The following is a 13,452-nucleotide window of genomic DNA, read 5'->3' as shown; positions in this document are numbered from 1 at the left end:
GGGTCCTGTATTAGATTGGGCTTCCCAGGGTCCTGTCCTTTGAATGAGGAAGGGAGAGAAAGGCTAAGGATGCTGTCACCAGTGTCCCTAATGTGGGGTTCTGCTGTGACGCGGTGGTTCATTTTAATTCTAAACAATTGGTTGAAATCAGGGACATAACACTACAACTTCACCACTGTAGAGGGACACAGATTCCTGAATATGTATTTATTTTTATAAATTAACTTTTTAAAAACAGGGTCAGTCTATACGTACCTTGCTCTCCTGCAGAAACTCACATTATTGCACCAGTATGTCCTTAAACATGCAGATCTGTCTGTCTCCTGTGTGCTGTCATTAAAGGCATGTTCTATCATGCCTATGGTAAGAAACAAAAATTTTATTACTGTATTTATAAGACATTAAACAATCTCATGTGCTGTGATTCCTAAAACATTGACAGGAGATTCCAGGTGTGAGTTAACTATTCAGGACTCCAGTGAGCTTCTCAAAACACACATTAGGCAGAAAGTCTTTAGGCAGAGTGTAGAGGCCTGCCTGGGCTACATACAGAAACTGTTTGAAAATATCTGCATTACATATTTGAAATAAATGCTAAATATGAAATTATTTTGGGTGAGAACTCCAGAAGACCTAACTCTGGTGTCCAGTCAGTCAGCAGCTGTCATCACAGCTCTATGGGGACAAAAGTGGGCAGTTCACGGAACATTCCTGGCCAGCCTGGGCTACATGGAGTTACACTCCATCTCAGCAAAGAGAACCAAAGTGGATGTGGTGACAAGTGCTTGTCATCCTACGCTCTGGGACAGGGATGCGGGATGTCAGGAGCCTCAGGACAGCCCCTTCACAATACAACAGTGAAATGAAGCCTCAGCCTATAGACCTTTAAGTTGGCAGGTGGACAATCTGTTGAACCCCAGATCTGAGTAGAAAAACCACTCCCATCTGAGTAACTAGGGGAGCTCTTGGCAAAGGCATCTGCAGAACTACACCTGTGACCTGCCTTGGTAATTCTGTACTGGAAACCCACAAACTCACAGGCATCATATCATGACCCTCAAATGACCCTACAATAGCATGCATAGTCAGGTGGGGACATTAGCCTGGCTAGCTCCGTGGAAGCAGGTGATGTCCCCAGAAAGCTGGTTGGGAGCTAATGCATTTAGAATGGAATCCACACCAGGATGTGCATCTGTGGCCTGTGCATCTGCAGGTGCCAATTCTCCCTACCCAATAGATTCAGGAATGTGCTGACTTCAGACCTACAAAAGCAAACCCTTCATTGCTATACCCAGTCTTAGTAAAGATCATAAATCTTAAAAGTAATCCAGGAGTGAGATGTGCTCAGTGATGTCAGGGTCTAGAAAGTTAGCCAATTCCTAGAGGTTTTCAATGAAGAGTGGAACATGGATGGGAGCTGAGCCTGAGCATCATTGTGACAGGGATTGTTTGCTCATGGAGTCTCACTTGTGTTTTGGTCGTTACCTTGTTCTGGGTCCTTCTGCCATGAAATACAAGTGGTCTGGCCACACACACCATGTCCTCAGAGGGGTCAGCCCCTCATGATTGACTCCCTCCAAGCTTGTGAACCTGGAGTTAAGCTGTTACAGGAACCTTCACTGAGATGAGACCAGCTGGTTTGCAGCAGGAGCCAAACTGTTCTGGACTGCAGTGTGTCTTCATGTGTCTTCATCTGTAGAGAATTAAAAACAGTGGGGAACAGGAGCAGTGGATGAGCATTAAGGGAACTGCATTGAGTGGTTCCCCTATGGCTTTTCAGACAGCTTTCTCGAGAGTCAGCCTGGAGCTTTGTGCTAGGCAAGACAGAGGAAGGAGAAGCCCTCCTGTGGGAGTGGTTAATTATACACTGGAAGTTCTGGAGCCTGAGAGGACCACCCCTGAGTGGAGAAAATAACCTGGAGAGGCAGCCAGTCCTGCAGCTGTGATGCCTTCCTCCTCCTGTCCTGTGGATTGACTATTGCTCTGCTCTCTCTGCTGTTCTGAAAGCTGCAGCTCTTCCTGACAAATTCAGGGAACTGGCATGGTCTTAGTGCAAGGTGTGGAAATCCCACAGAGAAGAGCCAAACAAATCCAGATGCACCAGGCTTCAAACAGCTGCATAGTGTTTCAGGGTCCAGTTTCAGGCTCAGCAAATGTCCCAAACTTTCACATGTAGTTTTGAATCAACAGCAGGACTCTAGGGCAGGGCCAGGTACCAGATCTTGGTCCTCTTGAGTGGAGCTGTACTCAGAAGCCAATGCCTTTTTTGAGGAGTGTGTCAGCATAATGCACTGGGAAAAGGGGTAAACCTCAGGTCTTCTGTGAAAAGTAGAGGCCAGCTGGTGTGGATTCATCAGCCTATCTGAACCTGATGACAGGGACTTGGATGAAAATGCTCAAGTTCAAGCATTTCAGGGCTTGGGTTCAGAGTCAAGGGAGATGGACGTGTATGTGTTCAAGATCCCCCATTGTTCTGAATTTGGTATCATTATATTCACGGCTGAAGTCATTCTTCATAAGAAATCAGTGAAGTTTTCTTTTGGGCCTTGCATAACTTTAGTAAATGATACAATTTTCTTTCCTACTTCAATTCTGTCCCAAGCATTCAAGGATGCTGTGAGGCATAAACCCAGGGTGTAGCCATCATATAAAATTGTCTTTATACAACAGCATAACCACCCTCTCTAAGATGTTGATCTTGGGAAATTTCTAGACCTCTAGCCCTACTCCATTTTTCAATGGTCTTAGCCTCATCCTTCACCCAGGCCCTCCACTATAATTGGGACCAGCCTCCAAGACTGCTGTAACCAAATCTCTCTAGTCTTGAGGGATAATTTTATTGCAAGGTGACTATGAGTTTAAAATCTGCTTTCCAAAAGGTGAGTACATGCCACCTAAGACTATTGCTTCCTTGAATCTCTCAAATGCAACATTTACAAAGGAGTCCATTCATAACTTAGAGTCTTGGGGATATCTACCATTTGGTAGTTCCTGTAAGTTACTGGATAAATTAAGGTTGGCTATTTTAAAGTCTTAGTCTCTTTCTCTGTAACTTTATAATTCAATGTTGAGATTAGTTCTTTTAGTTCCCCTGTTGGACAGGAATATCTCTATGATCCATTTTAATAAGTTATTCTAAGACTTGTATCTTGGCACTCACATAAACCAACTTAGCACTCATAAACTAACGCTTTTAGGGATAAAACAAGAATGATCAAAATGATGTTTAAAATTGACACTACATAAATGCCATCAATGTGTCTTCATGTGTCTTCAGCTGAAGAGACTTAAAAACATTTTGGGGAAAAAGCAGTGGATGGGTGTTAAGGCACTTGAATTGAGGAGTGTTTCTCCAATGGCTGTTTTAGACAGATTTCTCTTGGGTCAGCCCTGCGTTTTGTCTTGAAGACTGAGGAAAAAGCTCCCCTAAGGGAGGGGCTTATACTCGGGGTGTTTGGGAAAGTGATCAGGCCATCCTTGAGTGGAGAAAATAACCTGGAGAGGGAGCCTGCACTGTAGTTTTATACCTCCCTTCTCCTTTTCTGTGGATTGACTATTTCTCTGCTCTCCCATCTTTTCTTAAAGCTGCCGCTCTCCCTGACAAATTCAGGGACCTGCTTTTGTGCAGACTCAACAGATTCAACAGACAGGAGCCAAAGCAAATCCAGATGCACCAGGCACCAAAGAGCTGCATGGTGTGACAGGGTCCAGTTTCAGGCTCAGCAAATGTCCCAAAACTTCATATGTAGTTTTGAGTCAACAGCAGGACCCTAGGGCGGGGCCAGGTACCAGATCTTGGTCCTCTTGAGTGGGGCTGGCTTCAGAAGTCTGCCTTCTGCGGAGAGGTTCATAATTCACTGAGAAAGGGGGATAAACCTCAGGTCTTCTGAGAAAACTAGAGGCCAGCTGGTGTGGATTCATCAGGCAACCTGAACCTGATGACAGGGACTTGGATGAAAATCCCCAAGTTCAAGCATTTCAGGCCTTGGGTTCAGATGCACAGGAGATGGACATGTGTGAAGGGCATTGCAGCCTATGGATAGAACCTCTCCATGCATTATTTTTCTAACTGCATCCCGTGTTCAACAGAGGGTAATGGACTGGAGCTCACCTGCTGCCTGTCTGCATCTGGCTGTGTCCAGATGTGAACTTTAGGCTGGCTTGTGGGACTTAGAAATACTGTATGTCTCCACGGTCTTGAATGGGAGGGGCTTTCAGTCAATCTCTTTATCTAGTTTTGTTCAGGAAGTAAGGTTAAATTTAATCACATTGGACTACCTTAGGAAAATCTTTTAGGGTGGGCCAATCCAAGGTCCAGGGTGTGGGTCTGGGTGGTAGCTGATCTAGTCAGTCAAGGCCACTGGGACTGGCCCACCCTAATATCTACCCCATCTGAACTGTGGAACAGAGTGCATGAAGGGACTGGTACTGTGGATCAATAACCACAGGATCTCTGAGTCAGGGTAACAGGATGGTATCCAAGCAGAGTTTTGAAGGTCCAAGGATGACTCTGGACCTTGAACTAGACCAGTGACTCTTTGCAATGAGTATGATGTTGGTGGGTCTCACTGGACTAAGGGTACACTGGGTGACACACTGAAGCACCCAATGACACCAGGATGAATGAAGAGGTCTTAGACAGACAGGAGTGAGGTGGTCTGCTGTTCTTTGGTTTTAAATGATTTTGAGGGAGTTTCTTAGTGGGATGCTTCAGGGATGAGGGGAGGATATAGAATGTCTCAGATGAGCAGATTGGAGTGTATGATGGGAAACTTTCAAATAAGGAATAATGTATAAATACTTAGTAAATTCCCAAGTTTTCTCAACTGTTGTGAAGGGACAAGATGTCTTCAAGTTGTAGTGGACACTAGTGAAGGATCATGGCAAGTCTGTGTTTTACAGAAGAAATAGCCTCATCTGGCCTTCTGTGACCATAATGGGGTGTGTCTGAAGCCTAGAACAGCTGTCCCATAGATGGGTCCTCTCACTGAGGATTGTACTAGAAAATGTGCTTACATCTCAGGGAGGATGAAGCTAAGGAGCCAGGATCCCTATGATCCCGAAGTGTGCTTGTTCTTAAGAGTTCTGCCCAATGCCTGTTGATGTTGAGGTGGCTCTGGGCATGGGGAGAGCTCCCCTGCTGAAGAGCTGACTGCCGAACAGGAAGCTCAGACACTTGACAGAACCTCCTGCCAGGATTTTCACTGTACAGCCAGGAGTCACAAGTTCAAACCAGCAATGCAGAAGCAGAGCCAGAATGGGTCACACTCCAGATGAGGCCACTGTGCAAGGTCACTGCTTGGTCCTAGGTCCTCAGCTCCAGAGCTAAGGATGTGGGGAGACGGTATGAGAATTAGGGGACAAGAATTGCAGATAACAAGACTGTGGCCTCCTTAGAAGTCTCTTAATAGATCTGCCCATCCACTTTAGCCTTGCTCACCCTGAAGCATAAAGTTCTTATCAATTGGAAATGGTGTTGTGAAGAATGATTTTGGCAACACTGTCCACCCTTTTTTGGACCAAACTTCTTTCCTTGCAACTGGCTACTTGTTCCCCCCGGGACTCTGAAGATCAGGTTACCAGACTCCTAATGTCATAGAAATGCTAGGTTCTACTGGCAGTGTTTAGCTACCATGGTGAGGTCCTGGTTCCCAATGTCCTTGTCTGTATAAATGAGGTCCATTAAGCATGTCTGTAAGAAGTCCTCCAAGAGAAGTGGAGGTGTATAGACCGTCTAGGGACCATGATGGAGACATAGGCTCCAGATGGAAAGTGTGAAGAACCCTGAAATTATTTCCTCTCCATCCCTCATGCAGAGCATGTCCATGCTCTCAGTCAGGCTGTTCTGCTGTCTTCTGTCTACCTACCATCTTCTAAAACCAAATGAACATTTAATGCCTAGAAATCTTCCCTTTCTTGAATGATTCCAAAGTGAAGGTGGAAAATGTGATGATAGAGTGCTGACTCTTTCTGATAGGTGACAGGGCTGGATTAAAATGACAGTGGGAGTTTGCTCTACACTGGTCAAGAGTGGTACCCAGGTCAGCTCCAGTTATCCAGTCATATAATTCCTGAAGACATCTCATGAGGTGCTAGGAAAGCACTTCACAGTGATGTAGCATTTACATATCAAGATCCCACCAGCCTGATTCCTTCCCACTCAGGGACTTGACTTTGGTCAGAGAGGAGAGTGGGATAGTCTCCCAAGTAAATCATCAAAAGCTAAAATCATTAAATTAGTGGCACTGATGGTTGGAGAGAGATCTTAGCCAGTGGTTAAGAGCATTTGCTGCTCTAGGAAAGGACCTGGTTTGGATTCCTGCATCTTTACTGTGACTCACAAATGTAATTCCTGTTCCAGTAGATTTGATGTCCTGGCCCTGATGGGCTCTGTACATACATAATACATAGCCATTCAGGCAACACACATATTATAAAGCCAATGTTTTTTTTAAACTGCAGTATATTGTATACTACCAAAATATTTGAAATGCTTTAGTTAAGACTTGGCTATTAAAACAAGTATTGTTTATGCAGGAAGAGGTTCTGTTGAGAGCCAATTAGAGAGGTCTCTAAGACATGAAGTGAGGGAATTCAGGTTCTTGGTCACATTAATCTCTCAACACTTTTGAGTGCTATTAGAATTCCTATAATGCAGGTAACAGCTTGGTAGTGTCTACTCCTTTATTCACTGGAATGATCGTTCCAGTTTAAAATGAACCACTGAAGGTTGCCATTCAAGTCAGAGGGTTACAAATGATCTACAGTGCTTCAGACACTAGACCTGAATTGACCATTTTCACACTAAACAATTCTCTAATGCACAGTAGTGGGTGTTGCCAAATACTATTTGGTACTGATACCATAGAAGGAAATGGCCACAGCAGACCTCAAAGGCCCAACACCTATGCTGTCCATTGTCAGCAGAAGTTCATCTATGAAGTTTCTATGTCCTATTGGCTTTGTGTTATCCTCTGCATTCTTTGGTTTTCCTAATGGAAGGAAATATGCACAGAGCTCGGGATTTCAAATGACATCTGCAACAAGTGGGTAAACAATTTGACACCACTGACAGAGGCAGAGCAGAGGGCAAGGTGGGTGGGAAGAAACTTCTGTATCCACTCGGGGCACATGAGCCTAGATGTACCTCCTTGTGTTCAGGTCTACAGAGGCCCTTCAAATTTACTTGCTGCTAAACTCTTTTTAAGTCCTCTTTTTGTAGCTAGAGTTTTCCTGCTTTGCCCACAGTCAGGACAAATCTTTGTCACCCGCCAGTCCCACAGCCGCTCAGACCCAACCAAGTAAACACAGAGACTTATATTGCTTACAAACTGTATGGCCGTGGCAGGCTTCTTGCTAACTGTTCTTAATGCTTAAATTAATCCATTTCCATAAATCTATACCTTGCCATGTGGCTGGTGGCTTACCAGTGTCTTCACATGCTGCTGGTCATGGTGGCAGCTGGCAGTGTCTCTCCACCTCAGCCTTCTGCTTCCCAGAATTCTCTCCTTGTCCCACCTACTTCCTGCCTGGCCACTGGCCAATCAGTGTTTTATTTATTGACCAGTCAGAGCAACTTGACATACAGACCATCCCACAGCATCTTTTTTTTTTTTTTTTGACTGAAAAATTCTTGCAATTAAAAAAAGCCTTTATTCTGACAAAATTACTTTAGTAGTATTTTGGTGCTAGATGTTTGTTCTAATATTTGAGAAAGATATATATTATATAACTAATGCTAGCTCTGTCAAAGACATCTACAAAAATATCTCTTACACCTTTACACATAATATATAGAACTATAAATCTGCCAATGTAGAAATTCCCTGAAATTCTTAGTGCACTACAAAATAAACAAGGCAAAGTATCATATGTAAACAATGCTCAAACTTTTTGGCATGTATGGTGTTTTTCTAACTAGAGTGCAGCTTTATTCACACACACACACACACACAAACACACACACACACACACACACACACACACGATATTTTAGACAAACATGGAAGACCAGACACCAATTCCAAAACAGGAATTTTACAAAATGTGATAAAGAACAAAAAGCTGAAAGGGCCAAGATATAAAAAGTCCATTCAGAACGGCAGTCCAGAGGTTTCAAGAATAGATGCTTGATTTGTTGATACATGCTCTAAATGCAATCAATTTCTTTGAGAGCAAGTGCTAGGGTTGATGCGCCAACAGCCAGAGGTCAAAGTGCAGTAACAATAGGCAGAGTGAAAAAATGGATGGCAGGTGTCCTTAGGTCTATGGATGCTACATTGAGGAGTACGAACTTTGAAAGGATTTCTGCCTTAATAGACAAATTTGAACACCAGTTTGAAACATTGCATGTTCAAACACAGCACTGGAAGATGCAATGCATCGCACAACCACCCTAACACCCTACAGAACCAAGTGGTAATGGTGCTTCAGGAAAGGGCAGGGGAAGCTGCCCTTGATCTCAGTATGGAGCTTCCGGGTCAGGCAGGATATGATGATGCAAGTGTTTCTTCTACAGAGCAGGATGAACTGTCACAGAGACATGGTCAACATGAACTCAGGAGTTCTTGGATGGGGAGGCAGAGGAGGGGCCAGTATCACTGGGCACAGGAACAGTGGCACCCAAAGATCAGGGTTCACGGGGCATTAGTTGCTAGATGTGAGACCTCTTTAAGTTCTTATGTGTAGGTATGTGTTTTAGTAAAGGCATGGGATGCCAGTAACTCTTAAGAAGCCAGATTTTTGGGTCATCCTAGATCTTAAATTTTAGGGGATATAAGTCACATACAACCTCTAGGAACCAGGAGCCTAACTTGGGTTCTCTACATGAGTACTGTGTGCTCTGAACTTTTGAGCCACTTAATCCACTCTGATCAAAGGAGATTCATCATGTAGGCTTGATTGATCACAGCACTGGCCACTGACAATCCCCTCACTCTCTGCTCTGGGGTTCTGGTTTCAGGGTGTGGGGCTCAAAGTCCCAACCTTCTAATCATGCTTGTTCTCTCTCCATGACCAGTCCACATCTTGAAGCTGTCAAGTTATCTCACAAGAATCATAGATGGCTCTTATTCCAGAGACTCCCCAAGGTTCTTAGCTGGGCTAAGAAGTGAGGAAGAGCCTAATGTTTTACATTCACACAGCTACAGGAGTAACATACCAGTGATATTGAGAAATCTACAACACGTGATTACTCTGAGTGTTTCCCTAGGAGTACCTCCTAGGTCATCTCTACTGTACCCACAACAAGCAAATATGCTTCAAAAAATCTCTTCACACTTGTGAGGAAGGTCATTGTGAAACAGCCATCTTCTAAGGGGAGGTTTCCATCCCTCTCATACATCTCATTGTTGCTAACTTTCGCTAAGGCAGCTTAAACAGCTCTTCAGAGACTCAGATCTGAGGAAGGTATGCAGAAGCTGAGCTGTGATTAAACCAAGTCATATGTGACAAGGTCAAAATCAGACCAAGAAATCCCTTGAACATAAGTACTGAAGGACACTTGTCCTCTTGTCCATGTTTTGATCCTTGAGGTGTTCTTGATTGACTTCCCAGTGACCTCTTCAGAAATGTATGCTCACTTAGAGGTGGCCTAGCTGGGCCAATGTGCTGTTACTGTCCTCAGTGGATGGACATCAGGGACATATTTACAAAATAAGCACTAAAAGATCAGAATTGACTCTTGATCCAATCCCACTCTATTCTTGGTTGTATTGTCATGTTCATACTCATGAGGGAGTTTGTAGCATACCTAGATGGGTTTCAACAGGGTCCTGTATTAGATTGGGCTTCCCAGGGTCCTGTCCTTTGACATGGGCAGTCCCCATGAATGAGGAAGGGAGAGAAAGGCTAAGGATGCTGTCACCAATGTCCCTAATGTGGGGTTCTGCTGTGACACAGTGGTTCATTTTAATTCTAAACAATTGGTTGAAATCAAGGATATAACCCTACAACTTCACCACTGTAGAGGGACACAGATTCCTGAATATGTATTTATTTTTATAAATTAACTTTTTAAAAACAGGGTCAGTCTATACGTACCTTTCTCTCCTGTAGAAACTCACATTATTGCACCAGTGTGTCCTTAAACATGCAGATCTGTCTGTCTCCTGTGTGCTGTCATTAAAGGCATGTTCTATCATGCCTATGGTAAGAATCAAAAAGAATTTTATTACCGTATTTATAAGATATTAAACAATCTCATGTGCTGTCATTCATAAAACATTGACAGGAGATTCCAGGTGTGAGTTAACTCTTCAGGATTCTAGTGAGCTTCTCAAAACACACATTAGGCAGAAATATTTAGGCAGAGTATAGAGGCCTGCCTGGGCTACATACAGAAACTGTTTGAAAATATCTGCATTACATATTTGAAATAAATGCTAAATATAAAATTATTTTGGGTGAGAACTCCAGAAGACCTAACACTGGTGTCCAGTCAGTCAGCAGCTGTCATCACAGCTCTATGGGGACAAAAGTGGGCAGTTCACGGAACATTCCTGGCCAGCCTGGGCTACAGGGAGTTACACTCCATCTCAGGAAAGAGAATCAAAGTGGTTGTGGTGACAGGTGCCTGTCATCCTACACTCTGGTACAGGGATGCGGGATGTCAGGAGCCTCAGGACGGCCCCTTGACAATACAACAGTGAAATGAAGCCTCGGCCTATAGACCTTTAAGTTGGCAGGTGGGCAAAACTAACTTGAACCTTAGATCTGAGTGTCCAGACCACTCCCATCTGAGTAACTAGGCCAAGAACTAGGGGAGCTTTTGGCAAAGGCATCTGCAGAACTACACCTGTGACCTGCCTCGGCACTTCTGTACTGGAAACCCACAAACTCACAGGCATCATATCATGACCCTCAAATGACCCTACAATAGCATGCATAGTCAGGTGGGGACATTAGCCTGGCTAGCTCCGTGGAAGCAGGTGATGTCCCCAGAAAGCTGGTTGGGAGCTAATGCATTTAGAATGGAATCCACACCAGGATGTGCATCTGTGGCCTGTGCATTTTCAGGTGCCAATTCTCCCTACCCAATAGATTCAGGAATGTGCTGACTTCAGACCTACAAAAGCAAACCCTTCATTGCTATACCCAGTCTTAGTAAAGATCATAAATCTTAAAAGTAATCCAGGAGTGAGATGTGCTCAGTGATGTCAGGGTCTAGAAAGTTATCCAATTCATAGAAGTCTTCAATGAAGAGTGGAACATGGATGGGAGCTGAGCCTGAGCATCATTGTGACAGGGATTGTTTGCTCATGGAGTCTCACTTGTGTTTTGGTCGTTACCTTGGTCTGGGTCCTTCTGCCATGAAATACAAGTGGTCTGGCCACACACACCATGCCCTCAGAGGGGTCAGCCCCTCATGATTGACGCCCTCCAAGCTTGTGAACCTGGAGTTAAGCTGTTACTAGAACGTTCACTGAGATGAGACCAGCTGGTTTGCAGCAGGAGCCAAACTGTTCTGGACTGCAGTGTGTCTTCATGTGTCTTCATCTGTAGAGAATTAAGAACAGTGTTGGGAACCAGAACAGTGGATGAGCATTAAGGGAATTGCACAGAGTGTTTCTCCTATGGCTTTTCAGACAGCTTTCTCAAGAGTCAGCCCAGAGCTTTGTGCTAGGCAAGACAGAGGAAGGAGAAGCCCTCCTGTGGGAGTGGTTAATTATACACTGGAAGTTCTGGAGCCTGAGAGGGCCACCCCTGAGTGGAGAAAATAACCTGGAGAGGCAGCCAGCCCTGCAGCTGTGATGCCTTCCTCCTCCTGTCCTGTGGATTGACTATTTCTCTGCTCTCCCATCTTTTCTTAAAGCTGCCGCTCTTCCTGACAAATTCAGGGACCTGCTTTTGTGCAGACTCAACAGATTCAACAGACAGGAGCCAAAGCAAATCCAGATGCACCAGGCACCAAAGAGCTGCATGGTGTGACAGGGTCCAGTTTCAGGCTCAGCAAATGTCCCAAAACTTCATATGCAGTTTTGAGTCAACAGCAGGACCCCAGGGCAGGGCCAGGTACCAGATCTTGGTCCTCTTGAGTGGGGCTGGCTTCAGAATTCTGACTTCTGCAGAGAGGTTCAGCATAATTCACTGGGAAAAGGGATAAACCTCAGGTCTCTGAGAAAACTAGAGGCCAGCTGGTGTGGATTCATCAGACAACCTGAACCTGATGACAGGGACTTGGATGAAAATCCCCAAGTTCAAGCATTTCAGGCCTTGGGTTCAGATGCACAGGAGATGGACATGTGTGAAGGGCATTGCAGCCTATGGATAGAAGCTCTCCATGTATTATTTTTCTAACTCCATCCCGTGTTCAACAGAGGATAATGGACTGGAGCTCACCTGCTGCCTGTCTGCATCTGGCTGTGTCCAGATGTGAACTTTAGGCTGGCTTGTGGGACTTAGAAATACTGTATGTTTCCATGATCTTGAATGGGAGGGGCTTTCAGTCATTCTCTTTATCTAGTTTTGTTCAGGTAGTAAGGTTAAATATACTCACATTGGACTACCTTAGGAAAATCTTTTAGGGTGGGCCAATCCAAGGCCCAGGGTGTGGGTCTGGGTGGTAGCTGATCTAGTCAGTCAAGGCCACTGGGACTGGCCCACCCTAACATCTACCCCATCTGAACTGTGGAACAGAGAGTGCATGAAGGGACTGGTACTGTGGATCAATAACCACAGGATCTCTGAGTCAGGGTAACAGGATGGTATCCAAGCAGAGTTTGAAGGTCCAAGGATGACTCTGGACCTTGAACTAGACCAGTGACTCTTTGCAATGAGTATGTTGTTGGTGGGTCTCACTGGACTAAGGGTACACTGGGTGACACACTGAAGCACCCAATGACACCAGGATGAATGAAGAGGTCTTGGACAGACAGGAGTGAGGTGGTCTGCTGTTCTTTGGTTTTAAACGATTTTGAGGGAGTTTCTTAGTGGGATGCTTCAGGGATTAGGGGAGGATATAGAATGTCTCAGATGAGCAGATTGGAGTATATGATGGGAAACTTTCAAATAAGGAATAATGTATAAATACTTAGTAAATTCCCAAGGTTTCTCAACTGTTGTGAAGGGACAAGAAGTCTTCAAGTTGTAGTGGACACTAGTGAAGGATCATGGCAAGTCTGTGTTTTACAGAAGAAATAGCCTCATCTGGCCTTCTGTGACCATAATGGGGTGTGTCTGAAGCCTAGAACAGCTGTCCCATAGATGGGTCCTCTCACTGAGGATTGTACTAGAAAATGTGCTTACATCTCAGGGAGGGTGAAGCTAAGGAGCCAGGATCCCTATGATCCCGAAGTGTGCTTGTTCTTCAGAGTTCTGCCCAATGCCTGTTGATGTTGAGGTGGCTCTGGGCATGGGGACATCTCCCCTGCTGAAGAGCTGACTGCCGAACAGGAAGCTCAGACACTTGACAGAACCTCCTGCCAGGACTTTCAATGAACAGCCAGGAGTCAC

General features: G+C 44.7%; 1 pseudogene; it reads left to right on the top strand.

The window, feature by feature from the left end:
- The first annotated feature begins 6,579 nt into the window (after positions 1-6,579).
- Positions 6,580-13,381, top strand: LOC143269874 (charged multivesicular body protein 1B2-like; annotated as a pseudogene).
- Positions 13,382-13,452: the final 71 nt, after the last annotated feature.

The sequence above is a fragment of the Peromyscus maniculatus genome, chromosome 21, assembly GCF_049852395.1.
Source record: "Peromyscus maniculatus bairdii isolate BWxNUB_F1_BW_parent chromosome 21, HU_Pman_BW_mat_3.1, whole genome shotgun sequence".
In the NCBI taxonomy this organism is placed as follows: domain Eukaryota; kingdom Metazoa; phylum Chordata; class Mammalia; order Rodentia; family Cricetidae; genus Peromyscus; species Peromyscus maniculatus.
Note: the sequence above shows the minus strand (reverse complement) of the source record. Positions and strands in the feature narration are given on the sequence as shown.